The sequence below is a fragment of the Hypanus sabinus genome, chromosome 1 (assembly GCF_030144855.1).
Source record: "Hypanus sabinus isolate sHypSab1 chromosome 1, sHypSab1.hap1, whole genome shotgun sequence".
Taxonomy (NCBI): Eukaryota; Metazoa; Chordata; class Chondrichthyes; order Myliobatiformes; family Dasyatidae; genus Hypanus; species Hypanus sabinus.
Window position 1 is genome coordinate 31,000,356 of NC_082706.1, and position 16,322 is coordinate 31,016,677.

General features: G+C 39.0%; 1 protein-coding gene across 1 annotated transcript in view; it reads right to left on the reverse strand.

Annotated features, from left to right (window-relative positions):
• Positions 1-16,322, reverse strand: part of LOC132392279 (golgin subfamily A member 7-like) — a 59,346-nt gene that overhangs the window by 18,466 nt on the left and 24,558 nt on the right. The window lies entirely within an intron of this gene.

Sequence of the window (16,322 nt, forward strand, 5' to 3'; positions counted from 1 at the left end):
ATAACCATCCTTGCCCTCCTTTCACATACATTACTGTATCAAAAAGCCCTGGAAAAATACCACAAATGCCAAACAAAATCCTCTATGTCCACTGCTTGGGTAAGCAACATTAGCAATCTTGCCCAGGCTAACACCCTCATCACCCAGTCTCGTTACATAAACCATAAACCACTGCTGGACAGGTTATATTAATCACACACCTGAAAGCAAAAAAAAAAATTATTAGAAAAAAAATAAACAATCTGTAGGATTAGCTTTATTTTACACACGTACATGGGAACATACAGTGAAATGTGTTATTTACAGCGTAGCCACGCTGCTGCCAGCAAAGTAGCATGCACACAACTCATATCTGCTGGAGGAACTCAGTCAAGCAACATCTATGGAAGTAACTGTTCATGTCTCAGTTTGAAACCCAGTTCCAGATTCTGAGATTCAACCTAACATGCCAACAATTCCTTTCCTCCCCTATTGCTGCTCAACCCACTGAATGCATCCAGCAGACTGTTGCTTCAGATTCCAGCATCCACAATTTCTTGTGTCAAAACTATTACATGCTCTGCAATGGGAGATTAGCAGGTAGACAGAAAAGATTCAATGATTTGCACAAAGCTTCCTTAAGGGGTAATATCACCACTGATTTCTAAGAACCTCTGGCCTACGACCAAGTGGAAGCAGGCTTCAAATGGCAATGAAAACTTTGAAGCCAATAGCAGGAACAAAGAGAAGCCCTGCATAAACAGCAATGAAGCAATGCCTCACAAACTACCTACCTGCCCCATCAGCCACTGCATGCTCATTTTCCAGGAGCCTGCAGATCCAACCATCACAGAACTCAGAGGGAAGACAAAACAAAAAAAAGAGGAGGAAGGATCCTTCAAATGTCCTTAGGTTTCAGAAAGGTTTGGAAAACTAGCAAAACAAGACTCCGATTCTGAAGGAGGGGGAAGCAAGAAACATAGCCTAATACCTACTATCGGAAAACATTAGAATAAATTATTGGGCAGGTAACAGCAGAATATTCTGAAAGTTATAATCTCAAAGAACAGCACAGCACAGCTTCATTCAGGGCAAATTAATTTCCTCCAAATTTATGCAAGTTATTCAATAAAGTACTAGCTAAAGTAGATGGATGGGGAAACAGAAGATGTAAAACAATTGGACTAGTGTTTAACAAGTTGCCCGATAAAAATGGTTACTTTGCAAGGTAAGATCTCATGCTATGAGAGGCAGTATATTAAGAGAGGAACTGTAACTAGCAGGAAACAACTAGTGGGGGTAAAAGAATTACTGAAAATTCTTAACCAGTGGAGTGTTGGGACTGCAGCCGTTTACAATATACAGTAATGGTGCAGAGGAAGGAAGTGAGTACACTGTAGCCAAATTTGCAGATAATACAAATGTAGGGGAAGTCAAGCTGCGACAATACAAGCAGCTTATGGAGACCCATGAATAGCTTACACAAACTCTCAAAATGATGGCAACTGGAAAGTAATGCCAGAGATGTGAAGTTCAACTTACCAACATGAACAATGAAAGCATATTATGTAAACAGAGAAACACATAAAGCTACCGCACAAAGTCCTTGTACAAGAAAGAAAAAAAAACAGCATACTCCATTGGGAAAACTAATGGAACGTTAGTTTTAATTTAAAGGGAGGAGAGGGGTATAATGGGAAGACCTACTAGAACTTTGTAAAGGTTTGGTCATTTCATTCAAGAAGGCTTCTCATTCAAGGCAGTACACAGAAGACTCACCAGGACAATCCGAGGCATGGATGAAATACCTCTTGAAGAAACAGTGAACAAATTCAATCTGCACTCAATAGTGGAAAAGGGGAGGCTAGGTTAATGAAACCTATAAGATCACCTTGAGATAAATGCCAGGAGAATATCAGAATCAAGTTTAATAACACTAGCATATGTCATGAAATTTGTTAACTTAGCAGCAGTAGTACAATGCAATACATGACAATATAGATAAAAATAAGTAAATTACAATATATATATATATATAGTAATTGACTTATTTTTATCTAACTTAAAAATAATGTAAAAACAAATATATTAAAAAAAACGTGAAGTAGTGTTCATGGGTTCAATGTCCTTTTAGGAATCAGATGGCAGAGGGGAAGAAGCTGTTCCTGAATCACTGAGTGTGTGCCTTCAGGCTTCTGTATCTCCTTCCTGATAGTAACAATGAGAAGGTAAGCATGTGCTGGGTGATGGGGGTCCTTAATAAAGGGTGTGGTCTTTCTGAGGCACCACTCCTTGAAGATGTCTTAGACACTATAGAGGGTTGTACCCAAGATAGAGCTGACTAAATTAACAATTTTCTGTAGCTTATTTTAATCCTGTGCAGAAACACCCCTCCCCCTCCCAGACAGTGATACAGCCTATCAGAAAACTCCCCAGTGTACATCTGTAGAAGTTTGAATTTTTCAGGTGACAAACCAAATCTCCTCAATATTCCCCTCATGAGTACATTGCCTCAGAATAAGGAGGCACTCACTTAATACTGAGATAAAGTAGAATTTCTTCTCACAAAGGCTCAAGTCTCTGTAAAACTCTTGCCTCAGATGGTTGTCAAGAACAATTCCTTGATCAAATCTGATACATTAATAAAAACAGTAAGAAAATCAAGGGATATGGGATGAGGCCAGGAATGAGGCCTTGAGGAAAGTCACCAATCTTATTCTCTAGCAAACAAAACTTGAGGGGCGAAGTAGCTTATAATTTATTTTAGTCTTGGGTTTGACAAATGGACTATTTACAGTAAGACACTGTGATATGAAAGTGAACAGGTCCCATATTAAATGTCTACAATGGTGAGTGTTCAGCTCAGGTGAAGCAGTTACATTACAAACTGGCAGTAGCAAGAATAAGACCTTCATTCAAAGGGTAAAGACTTAAGATGCCGACAGAGAAAATGTGTACCTGTGATAATTTGGCAAGAAAAAACTTAACTTATTGTGAAGACAGTGGAGTTATTCACTGACCTACACAATAAAAAGTTGAGAATAAAATATCAAGGGGCTCTGGATCACAAAGGAACAGCACCCCTACCTTAGTCAGCAATTCAAAAGAAAGGGAAATATTAAGGGATGCCACATTTACAGTTGTAATAGTGATATAACACACCCTGTCGAGAGCATATTGACACAAGATCATTTGGAGAATTATTCCTTCTATCGGAAGATGCTCAATGCTGATTATTGATATTTACTTGGAAAACAAGAGTTGCATTCTCTAGGAAAATACGGTTGATTCAATAAAGCCTTGCTTATGCAAGGAAAAAGCATTCACATTTTGTTTCAAATCCAACAAGGTGAGATCTAATTCACAAATATTTTTCCCAAATTTGCATGATTAAAACTGGCAGCTATGGACGAGTCTGTGAACTTAGTTAGTCAGAATAATCAACTATCATGTCCTTCATTACACAGAGATACAGCTAGTAAATTTACTATTTAAGGGGAGCAATTTACAACAAACAAAAAAAAACAATAATTAATTTGTAATTAACTTGGAAATATTTTCCTTCATTTCTTTACCCTTCAATAATCATTGGTCAAAGGAGGTAGAAGCAGAAATCTCTGAAGTAACAATACATCTTAAACAGATTTTTTCTTGGGTGGGAGTTGAAAGGCAATAGGGAACCTAATCATGCGGCATAGTGGATTCCAGATATGAGATGTGTGCTCGTTTACTGTGAATTGCAAGAAAAAGACCACCAGCACATTGACAAAGCTAGAATTACTGCTTCACAATTCCAGCGACCCTAGTTCAATTCTGACTTCCAGAACTTGGTGGGAAGGACCTATTTCTGTTCTGCATGGCTACGTGACAGAGCACTTCAACCATTTTTTCCACATTTCCATCCCACAACAGTATGTTATTCAAAGGTTCAAAGGTACATTTAATGTTAGAGAAATGTATACAATATAGATCCTGCAATGCTTTTACTGCACAACCATCCAGGAAAACAGAGGAGTGCCCCAAAGAATGAATGACTGTTAAACATTAGAACCCCAAAGTCCCCCACCAGCTCCTCACCCTCCCGCGCATAAGTGGCAGCAAGCAACAATCCCTCTACCCCCCCCCCCACCGGCAAAAATAAAGCTTACCCACTACCAGCACTCAAGCGTGAACAAAGCAATAGCAAAGACACAGATTTGCAGTTACGCCAAAGACTACAGTGTTCATGCGTTAATTCGATATGCTGCGGGCTGTCTCTCTCTACTAATAAGGGAGAAAGAGGCGACTCCATTCCATTTTCCAACAAGCGGGAGAGATAACAAACAACTCACTGGTTTACAATGTTAAAAGTCCGTTACTTCGCCTTTTTTGAGCTCTGTGCGTGGAGTTCGCAAGGATCCTGGGTCCCCAGGCACAGAGCCTGGATTTATAAGATTGTTGGGGGAGTTGGAACATTTGCTATGAAATATACATTGGAAATACTATGTCCAGGATTGAAGTCTTCAATCTGGACAATTGTGTGATATGTCAAATGTATAGATGTCCCTCAGGGATCTGTTCTAGGACCCTTACTATTCGTGATTTTTATAAATGACCTGGATGAGGAAGTGGAGGGATGGGTTAGAAAGTTTGCTGATGACACAAAGCTTGGCGGTGTTGTGGCTAGTGTGGAGGGCTGTCAGAGATTACAACGGTACATTGATAGAATGCAAAACTGGGCTGAGAAGGGGCAGATGGAGTTCAACCCAGATAAATGTGAAGTGGTACATTTCGGTTGGTCAAATATGATGGCAGAATATAGTATTAATGGTGAGACTCTTGGAAGGGTGGAGGATCAGAGGGATCTTGGGGTGCGAGTCCCTAGGACACTAAAAGCAGCTGCGCAGGTTGATTCTGTGGTTAAGAAGGCATACGATGTATTGGCCTTCATCAATCGTGGAATTGAATTTAGGAGCCGAGAGGTAATATTGCAGCTATATGTTACCTATATTGGGGAGCATTCCTTATGAGAATATCTTGTGTGAACTCGGCCTTTTTTCCTTGGAGTGATGGAGGATGAGAGGTGATCTGATAGAACTGTATAAGGTGTTGAGAGGCATTGATCGTGTGGCTAGTCAGAGACTTTTTCCCAGGGCTGAAATGGCTATCACAAGAGGGCACTGGTTTAAGGTGCTTGGGAGTAAGTACAGAGATGTCAGAGGTGAGTTTTTTATTATATAAACGCAGAGAGTGGTGAGTGCATGGAATGGACTGCCAGCAACAGCAGTGGAGGCAGATACCCTCTTTTAAGAGGGTATTGGATAGGTACATGGAGCTTAGAAAAATAGAGCACTACGGGTAACCCCAGTAATTTCTAAGGTGGGGACATGTTCAGCTTTGTGGGCCGAAGGGCGTGTACTGTGCTGTAGGTTTTCTGAGTTTCTATGTTTCTATATACCCACCAAAGGATGTGAGCCAGACCTGAAGAATACAGGCATATGCTAATACAGCCAGGCAAAAAAGGATCCAAATCCTGCTTTGGGTCTGTGACAATATCTGTATCATACACGCCTTCTTCTCTTCAAAGTACTTTCATAAACCCGCAACTCAAGATCACAATTTTAGAGTCCAAATTCAGACCTGCAAAGACTAGCTTTGTACATTGAAACAGCCAATGAAATGCATTGCTTGCATCAAATCAGTGGGGATTATGTTGGAAGCAGCCCACAACTGTCATCACACTTCCAGTGCCAACACGACATGCCTATAAATTACTAACCCTAGATGTATGTCTGGAATGTGGGAGGAAACCGCAGCAAATGGAGAAAACCCACATTGTCATGGGGAAAACCAACAAACTCCTCACAGACAGCAGCGGGAATTGGACTCTCATCAGTGACGCTGTAAATTGATTGCAATAACAGCTACACCACCCCAAAAATTATGTAAGAACTGCAAATACTAAATTCAGAACTCAGAAGTTCCTTGGACACCCAGAGGCAAGATCATCCTTACGAACGGTTTGGCAGTCACCAGCAGATCACAGACATTGACTGCATTAGTTATCAAATCACCAGATTATTTCAGCTGAACGCGTTGAAAGGAAGTCCAGGATCCAGCTTCAGTCAAGGGACAGACAATGCACCAACAGGGAAATTGCTAGTATCCAATATTACAAAAGTGAAACCTGAACATTGCATTAAAAAATAATGAAGGACCAGGGAAAGCCAATGTGGAATTGCAAAATGGCAACTTTGACTTGATTACTGATTAAATACAGGTTATATAGCAAGTAATTAGGAAGTCAAACTGTATATTGGCTTTATTACAAGAGGACTTGAGTACAAGAGCAATGATGTAGTTGGAGGGATGAGACTTGCTCTGGTTAGGGGTACTAGAACCATAACTATAAGACCATAAGATATAGGAACAGAATTAGGCCATTTGGCCCATCGAATCTGCTCCATCGTGACTGATCTATTTTTCTGCTCAGCCCAAATCTCCTGCCTTCTTCCTGTATCCCTTCATGCCCTGACCAATGAAGTCTATTAACTTCTGCCTTAAATATAGCCAATAACTTGATCTCTGCTGCAGCCTGAGGCAATGAATTCCAGAGTCACCACTCTATGACTAAAGAAATTCCTCTTCATCTCCATTCTAAAAGGATGCCCCTCTATTTTAAGGCTTGACCTTTGGTCCTAGACTCTCCCAACATAGGCAACATCATCTCCACATCCATTCTTTTGAGGTCTTCCAACATTCGATAGGTTTCAATTAGATTACTCCTCATTCTTCTGAATTCTAGTGAATACAGGCTTAGAGTAATCAAATGCTCTTCATATGACAAGCCGTTCAATCCTGGAATTATTTTTGTGAACCAGGGGTAACAGTCACAAAATTAGGGATTAGTCATTGGGCACTGAAGAGACATTTCTTCTCTGAGGGCAGTTAACCTGCAATAATACTGGGTTTCACTTCAGTAAGTCGCATTAATAGATTTTTGCACATTAAATTAATTGAGATGCAGTGTTACCATAGGAAAGTATACCGATGGAAAAAAATCAGTCATGACACTGGGAAAAAACACAAATGGCCAAATGATCTACTCTCATTCTTTTAATTAAAGCACCCACCCAATCTGGGGAAAATATGCTCCTTTACAACAATACACGACTTTTAACCTCAGAATGCCCCAATGTTTAAGAATAATAAATCACTTAGGAATTGAGTTATTGCTTAGGAAAACTGCAACAAATTCACACACAGCAAGCTCCCATACACCTCACTGAATAATGATCAATGTCTTGAGGTTTTGGCTGTGACACATGCTGGCAGGATGCCAAGAATTATTTCACTCTTCTTTGAAACAATGTGTCAGGATCTCATGTCTAACTGATGTTGTTGACTTATAACTGTACTGCAAGATCCCATTCAAACTGAACAAAGTTCACTTATGACATAACAGTGGTTGGCCTTATCAATAATGATGACAAGACAGCGTATACAGAAGACAGAGGGGGACTTGTAGAATGGTGTGAGCACAACTTGAGCCTCACTGTGAACAAGACTGAAGAGATGATTGTGGATTTTAGGAAGGTGCAGGCTGACCACTCTTCACTGTACATAAACAGCTCCTCAGTGGAGAGAGTTAGGACCACCAAGTTTCTTGGAGTGCACACAATTTCACCTGGTCCCTCAACACCATTTCTTTAGTCAAGAAAGTACAGCATTGTCTCCACTTCCTGAGGAGATTGAGCTGCGCAAGTCTCTTTCTCTCCCCACCCCCTCACCACCATCCGTTCTAACCATTTTATACAGGAGTGTAATTGAGAGTGTTCTGACCAAGTGCATCACCATCTGGTTTGGGAATTTCTTGTGCCTCTGAGCACAAGACCCTACAAAGTACTGCAAACACTGAAAGGATCATCAAAGATCCCTCCCATTCATCCCAAAATCTCTTTGGCTCCCTAATATCAGACATGAAGTACCGTAGCATTCGGACAAGAACTGTTAGGATGGGAAAGGCCAGGCCACGAGACTATTGAATTCCTTGCTACCACCTGGTCTAATCACTTATGAAGCAGCAGTAGCGCTAAACTGCTGACTTTTTGACTTGTGTCATAACTGCCCTTTGTACTAAATGTCAATCTTCTGGAATATATTTTATTGATTGTGGTAATATTGCTTTGTGCATTGTTTTGTGAATTATAAGTACTGTGCTCTGCTTGGTGGTATATATGTACTACATATAGCTGAATGACAATAAACTTGAACCTGAAATTGAAAGAGCTTTGGTCTTTCACATTCAGACCAATGGAGGTACTGCACTTACCTGAAATTCCAGTCCCTAAAAGGTAGGAATAAAGTTTCTCAAACTCCTGATGCAAGCATACCAACTGAAACACAATACTTAAGAAAGAAAATCAACATAAAAGAGGGAATAATTTTCACTGTCTGTGACAGGTGTTCATACTTCAGTGAAATAGGGTCCTGGATGACTGAGAAGCATTGATATTCCCCGTTTATACGGTGTTTATACGATCACCAGTGTCAGTAACAATAAAACCTGCCTTCTCAACTCAAGGACATTTTTTCCATAACAGTTCTTTTGCTGGTCTTCTTTGTATCCTTCCTGCATGCCTTGCTGTACACACCTATAACTCGAACCATACTATGCGAAAGAGCAGAGACCGTGAAATTGCTGTGGTATTTTTCTTAGATATTAAATAAATACAATGTGTAGAACACATCTCAAGCATCAATTGGTCTGTGACAACATCTGTGTCACATACACCCATACACTCTCAAGGCCTATTCATACAGCAACAACATAAGGCCATCATTTTAGAGTCTAAAACACAAGATGATTCAATTGCTTCAGTCACTTTCTTAACCGTGTCCAATTTGGCTGAAGAAAATAAAAAATAATCCCCACAATTGCAGGCACATTGCCATAAGCAATTGGCATATCTCACCAAGACCAGAAAAGGTTTGCAGAAATAACTAACCATACTAAATTCAGCAAGTCAATTCCACTGGCAATATTTAGAACCATTTGCAAAAATCTGCCATTTATTAAAATAATTAATTTCAACCTCCAGGGGCAAGTGCACATACTTGTGCATTCCTGAACCACAGATCAGAAAAGTTCCATTGCTTCACTGTGTGTATCTAGAGCTTCAGGACACTAGCCTCGGGCCAGGAGAGTTTTTTTTAAAAAAGCTGCTACAGTCAGTTCCATGACTGCTACCTTGTACCTTCTGCAGAAAGTCCATAACTAAGGACTTTGCTGGAAGCCAGAAAGAAACTCAAAATCACTTATTGTCAAAACAGAAGTAATTACATGACCAAGGACCTGTAGTCCTTTCTGGTGATGCAGAAATGTGAAGTTTAAGTCATCATTTTCAGATGAAGTAAGAAAGTGAGAGCAGTGCAAAGTACTGTTTACTTAGAGAGCTTGGAAAAAAGTGAAAGGACTGATTACACCAAAGCAAAGAACTGTAGCTCAAGAAATCTATGAACAATGCCATTGAGCCTACACTCCAGTATTCTATTCCCATGTCCTTGTACTTTATTCCCCCTTCTCCCTTGCGAGGCCCCATTTCAAAACACACCTTTAACAGTGCCTCTCGTATACCAATTCCTGTCATTATTTATCCTTACCCCATATTGAGGTCTTTAGAAAAAGCGAGTAACTGGGCAATCAACATTTTTTGTAACATTATTAAATCATACATTGTAAACTAAATGTCTCCAATAGGGCCAGGCTAAGTAAATTTACAAGAACTGTAAATAAATGAGACCATGCAATTTAAAAGACAATCTTCAGATAGAGGCTTAATAAAATGATGCTGCTGATGCCAAAGGAAGCTGTAGCTCTTGGAGACAACTGTATTCGGGAGGGAGGAAGTGATAATCAAAAGGGCAGATTTGGAACACAGTGTTCAAAATTTAACATTGATAGTGGGTTTCACAAGGAAAATGTTTATTCTGAGCTTTAATTAAAAAGTGACACAAACAAGATTGTGCTCTATGGTAAAATGTGATTTTTGCTTTCATTAAAAATTCAATTACCATTAAAAATGGGTAAATGAATCTGAGTAATTCTCTCTGGATATCGTCCACTGCAGCGGTTACCTTTCACTCCGAATTTTAGATTTTTTTTAATACAGGCAGTCCCGGGTTACAAACAAGATCCGTTCCTAAGTCTGTTTCTAAGTCGAATTTGTAGGTAAGTCGGAACAGGTACATACAGTTCTTATTTAGCGTCAGTTAGTCAGATGTTTGTCTTAGTATATAGTATATATTTTATCTTTCTATGCATATAAAACACTTAAGAAACACTTCCAAATACACTAAAACACTTTAAACATTATACAGTAAAGGTAACTACATACAGTACTGTACTGAAGAGAGAGAACCTGTGTGCGTAGGTATACAGTACTGAAAAAAGACAGCTCTTTAAACAGTTTAGATAGAAAAAAAAGAGAAAAAAATCATGATTAAAGGTTAACACCTACTCTCGTTCCATCGATGTCTTGCATTCTGGAAGGGGCATTTGGAACGTTCAACAGCAGGGACAAAAATGCTTCAAGAACCAATCTTCAAAGATGGCAATTGTAACACAAGCCTTTGCATTTGCCTTCCAAATAACGGGAAGAGATGCCTTAATGATATGGCAAAGTGCCCTCGGATTTAGGGAGTGATACATAAGCAAAGGCTTGAGCTTGAAATCCCCAGATGCGTTACCTCCAAGCAATAACGTTAGCCTATCCTTCGATGCCTTCTGCCCAGGTGTACATTTTTCCTCTCCTGAAATGTAGGTCCTTTCAGGCATTTTTCCCCCAAAATCAGCCAGTCACATCTACATTAAATATTTGGTCTTGCAAATAACCTCCCTCCTCAATAATTTTTTTCAACATTTCAGGAAAATCACTCGCAGCAATTACATCAGTGTTCACTGCTTCACCTTGCACTTTAATATTATGTAAATTTGCCCTCACTTTGATACGATTGAACCAACCCCTACTGGAAACAAATTCTCCATCACAATCACCTTCACTTGCTGCACATGTAGCTTTTAAATCATTGAAAAGGCTTCGAGCCCTTTTCTTGCACTAAAGTAAGGCTAATAGGCATATTACACTGATTTTGATCGTCTAACCGAATTATCAATAGCCTTTCTATTTCAATAATTAAACCACTGCATTGCTTAGTAATAACTGTAGCATTCATTGGGGCAAGTCCTTTCACATTCTCCATTATTCTCACTTTATCTTTTAAAATTGTTCCGATCATTGACTGACTGTAGCCTAACTCTTTTCCAATGACCAATGGCGTTTCACCTCTTTCCGATCACGTCATTATTTCCACTTTATTTTCAGTCATGATCATTTTCCTTTTCTTTGATGCACCACCAGCATTTGCATTGGACTTACGCTTTGGAGGCATGGTTACAATGGTAAATTAAGAGAAAAATTTAAGCCAAATACGAAGTTACACATTCAACAGTGTTAACGGCAACGTGATCCGACTTACAACAGTGGACAGCGTTCTCCTTCCTTGAGCCGATAAACTGCTGAAGCTGCGCAATGTTTTAACTGAAATTTTTAATTTAATAAGCTTTATGGCAGTCCGTTCATAAGTATGAGTTGTCCGTAAGTCAGGCGTTTGTGAAGCAGGGACTGCCTGTACACATCTGATTGTACAACTGTTCCCTAGTTCTGGAGATTATAAGCTTATTTCCACATTGCTTGGACTGATAGAGATATCCCATCATAATCAAGACCATAGCAAGATCGGATAGCAAGGGCAGAATTAGGTCATTGAGCCCATCAAGTTTGCTCTGCAATTCCATCATTGCTAATTTATTATCCCTCTCAACCCCATTCTCCTGCCTTCTCCCCATAACCTTTGATGTCCTAGCTAATCAAAAACCTACTAACCACTATTTTAAATATAGCCAATGACATGGCCTCCACAGCCATCGTGACAATGAATTCCACAAATTCATCACACTCTGTTCTAATCATCAGTTCTAAGTAGACGTGTCTCTATTCTGAGACTGTGCCCTCTGATCCTAGACTCCCCACTGTAGGAAACATTCTCTCCACATCCATTCTATCTAGTTCTTTCAAAATTTAATAGATTCCACTGTGATTCTCCCCTGCTCATTCTTCTGAATCTCTCGTATGTTAACCCTTTCATTCTCAGGATCAATCTCATGAACTTCCGCTGGACCCTCTCCAATACCAGCACCTTTTCTTAGATAAGGGGCCCAAAACTGCTCAAAACTCCAAATGCAGTCCGACCAATGGCATATAAAGCTTTAGCATTATATCCTAGCTTTTATATTCTAGTCTCCTTGAAATGAATGCTAGCATTGTATTTACCTTCCTTACCACTGACTCAACCTGCAAAGTAATCATTAGGGAATCCACGAGAACTCTCACAACCCTATGCATCTCCACATTTAGAAAATAGTCTACACCTTTATTCCATCTGCCAAAGTGTATGACCATTCACTTTCCTGTACTATATTCCATCTGGCACGTCTGTGTCCCTTCTGCTAATGTGTCCAAGTCCTTTTGCAGACTGCGTCCTTAAAACCAGCTGCCCCTCTAACTCTGTATCATCCATAAACTTGACCAGAAAGCCATCAATTCCATCATCAAAATCATTGACATATAACGTGAAAAGAAGTGTTCCCAATACCAAACCCTGCAGAACACTATTAGTCAGCAACATATGTCCAATAAATTCCACAGATTCACTACTCTCTGGGTAAAGAAATTCCTCCTCATCTCTGTTCTAAATTGACATCTTTGTATTCTGAGGCAGTCACCAGCCGGCAGCCAACCAGAAATGAGCTACTGCCAGACAGCCAAATATCTATCCCTGCTCGTATCTTTCCTTTAATAGCACAGGCTCTTATCTTGTTTGGCAGCCTCATGTGTAGCACCATGTCAAAGGCCTTCTGAAAAATCCAAGTAAACAACATCTACTGACTCTCCTTTCTCTATCCTACATGTTATTTCATCAAATAATTTCATAAGTTGCATCTCCATTCATGAAAGATCAAAAGTCACTCCTAAGTAATAGCCCCTAACAATAATGATGAAACCTTTGGAGAAGAGATCCATTTCAACATCAATTACCAACAACAGTCCTTTCATTTTAAATAGTATCACTGAAGACCAATAGTCAATATGGGTGTAATACCAACTGGGACGTTCAATATTCTATATCAACACCAATGTGTAGAATACTGGATTGGAGGCCCAACAACAGAAGTAGTAGCGTCAAGAAAATAAGTTTAAAATAAGTGAAATAATTTCAGACTCGGCTGCTTTAGATTGAAGATTGTTTGATGTCATTTCTAGTACACAACTGTAACAGAGAATGAAATAGTTGTTTCCCCGGATCCAATGCAGCACACAAAAAAGCACATTAAGATGAAGAACACAACAATAAAATAAATATACAGTTGCAAGAAAAAGTTTGTAAGTTCTTTGCAATTACCTGTTTTTCAGCAGTAATCATAAAATGTGGACTGATCTAGGTCACGATAATAGACAAATAGAATCTGCCTAAACGAATAACAGACAAACAATTGTACTCTTCATGTCTTTATTGAACACATTGCTTAATCACTCACAGTCCAGACTGGAAAAAGTTTACGAACCTTTGTACTTAATAACTGGTAACTCCTTTAGCAGCAACAACCTCCACCAAACTTTTCCTATAACTGCTGATCAGATTTACACAAAGGCAAGGAAGAATTTTAGACTATTTTAGACAATTTCTCTTATTGTGGACTGATGAACGCCGGTCTTTCAAAATGTTTTTGCAACCTGTTCCAGTTTCATGCATCTCAACAATTCTTCTTGTAAGGTCCTCTGAAAATTGCTTTGATTGAGGAATGTGCACATAAGCAGATCTTTCTTATGAACATCAGGCTTTGTCAGTAACCTGACTTTGTGTATCTTTTTTTTAAATAGGGCAGGGCACCTCTACAACCCACACCTTCAATCTCATCACATTGATTGGAACACCTAACTCCAAATAACTTTTGTAGAAGGCACTATCCCAGAGGTTCACATACTTATTGAAACTAAACTGTGATTGTTTAAATAGTGTACTCTATTGATGAGAAGTAGAGTAATCAGACCACATTTTACAAGTAATTAATGCTAAAAACCAGCTAACTGCAAAGGGCTCACAGACTTCTCCTTGCAACTGTAAATACATAAGATAGCTTATATATTTTAAGATTTATTGTACATCCATAAGGTGACACAAGGCACAGGAGTTCCTGTACATAAGGAAATTATAAAGTAGTGGTGGTGAGGTGTGCAGGGGTGTGTTAGTGGGTGGAGGTGTTGATCAGCTGGGAAAAGTTACTGTTTTTGAGTCCGGTGGTCCTGGTGTGGATGCTACATTGTCTCCTCTCTGATGGGAATGGGACAAACAGTCCATGAGCACAACGGGTGGATTCCTTCAAAGTTTTACTTATGAGAGCAGGGCAACATTGAACTCCAAGTGCCACTCAGTTGTCTTGAAATAGGGAGAAACTCCAGCCAGCTTGGTCCCTTCAGTTAACATCAGAACAGGAACTTCTCATTTTATGCTCACCACTGTTATGCATCTGACTGAATGCACAGGAGTTTTTCTGCCTAAGTAAACAAATTGGACTAACATAGAAACAGAAATTTCTAACCATCTATCAAACCAGTTACTCATGAAACAAACAAACAGACTCACAGCAAGTTCTGGTTCATAAAGGGCCACAGTATTCAAGCACATTGTAAGGAATTTCACAATTTGTTTAAAAGGCTGCCAGGAAAGTAATCTACTATGATTCTCCAATTAAGGTTACCAAGACTTCTACAAGAGACGGAAACTTAAGTAGTCTGAGAGTTTCAAACACAATTCCTTCATTAGATGCCAGAATTTTTTTTAAGCTGAGTGCTGTATCATTTCACTGAACTGCCCAAATATACCAAAAAAAAAGCAGATTCAATCGGGATCTGTACATTACTCTTAAACACTGGGAAAATGGACAGAGAGGTATCCCAATTTATGGCAAAAGACAAATCACACAATTTCCAAAACTTCAAATGTTGTTCCTCAAATTTTTGAAGCAAAAGAAAAACTATTTTCTTATAGTAGCTAATGAGAACATAATGTCTACAGAAGATGTGACTAAATGAGTCTAAATCCAAACATCCCACTCATCTCCACTAAATAATATCTTTAACACCCTGAACTGAAGCTTTTCAAATTACCTTTTACTATACATAAAATCCTGTAGAACTTAGCAGGCCAGATAGCATCTATGGAAGAGTACAGTCGACATTTCGGACAGTGACCCTTCAGCAGGGCATCAACTGTACCCTTTTCCACAAATGCTGCCTGGCCTGCTCAGTTCCTCCAGCATATTGTGTATGTTAATTGGATTTCCAGCGTCTGCAGATTTTCTTTTGTTTGTGATTGGATTACATTTTACTCTAACTCTTTCAGAAGATGACTGCTTGCATCATCCCTGCACAAAATACATCCTCTAAATCAGTTTGTGAAGTATACTTACTCTTCAGTCTCTCCAACATTTTGTCAAATTAGTTAAGCATTCTCTTCTAATTTCTCAAAACAGGTTGGTCCAGTCACAGAATCTCTCCAGTCTAAAAATTTGCATATTATTACCAATCTTCAATTGGTGCCTAATGTGAATTCAACTCTCTCTTCTTTCTAATCAAATGCTCCAAGCAAAAATCTGAAGCTGCCTCATTTCAAATAGTTCTAGATTCCTCCACCTCTTCCAACCTGAATAATATTTATTTAACTGCTTTAACTATGATGATTAACAGATTTCACACAATTACTTAGTTTTGATTCCTTGTAAAGTGTCTCAATGGGTCTATTAACTCCATTTGTTTCCAAACCATTTCACACAAAATGCAGGAACTTATAAGCCCTTGTATCTTACTAGCAAAAAAGAATTTTTAAGCATCCAAAATGCTGCTCAAAGAAAATTATGTGCAACTTGCACAATTGGTATAAAGTCATTTTTTAAAAAATACATTAGGAACAAATGTACCCACCAAGCCTCCCCTCTTCAATATCACAGTGATCATTTACCTAAAATATTTTTCAATCCTACTTCTATAATCCACAATTCTATCGATCTTGGCCTCGAACTTACTGAATGAACAAGCACCTTCAGCCTTTTGCAGGATTGCAAAAATTAATGAAGAAATTCCTAATATTCTTCTATGCAAGACCACGATTCTTATCTCTAATCTATTCAGCCAAGTGAAAATGTCTTACATATCAAGCCCTCCAAAAATAATGCTCTGATATAAAGA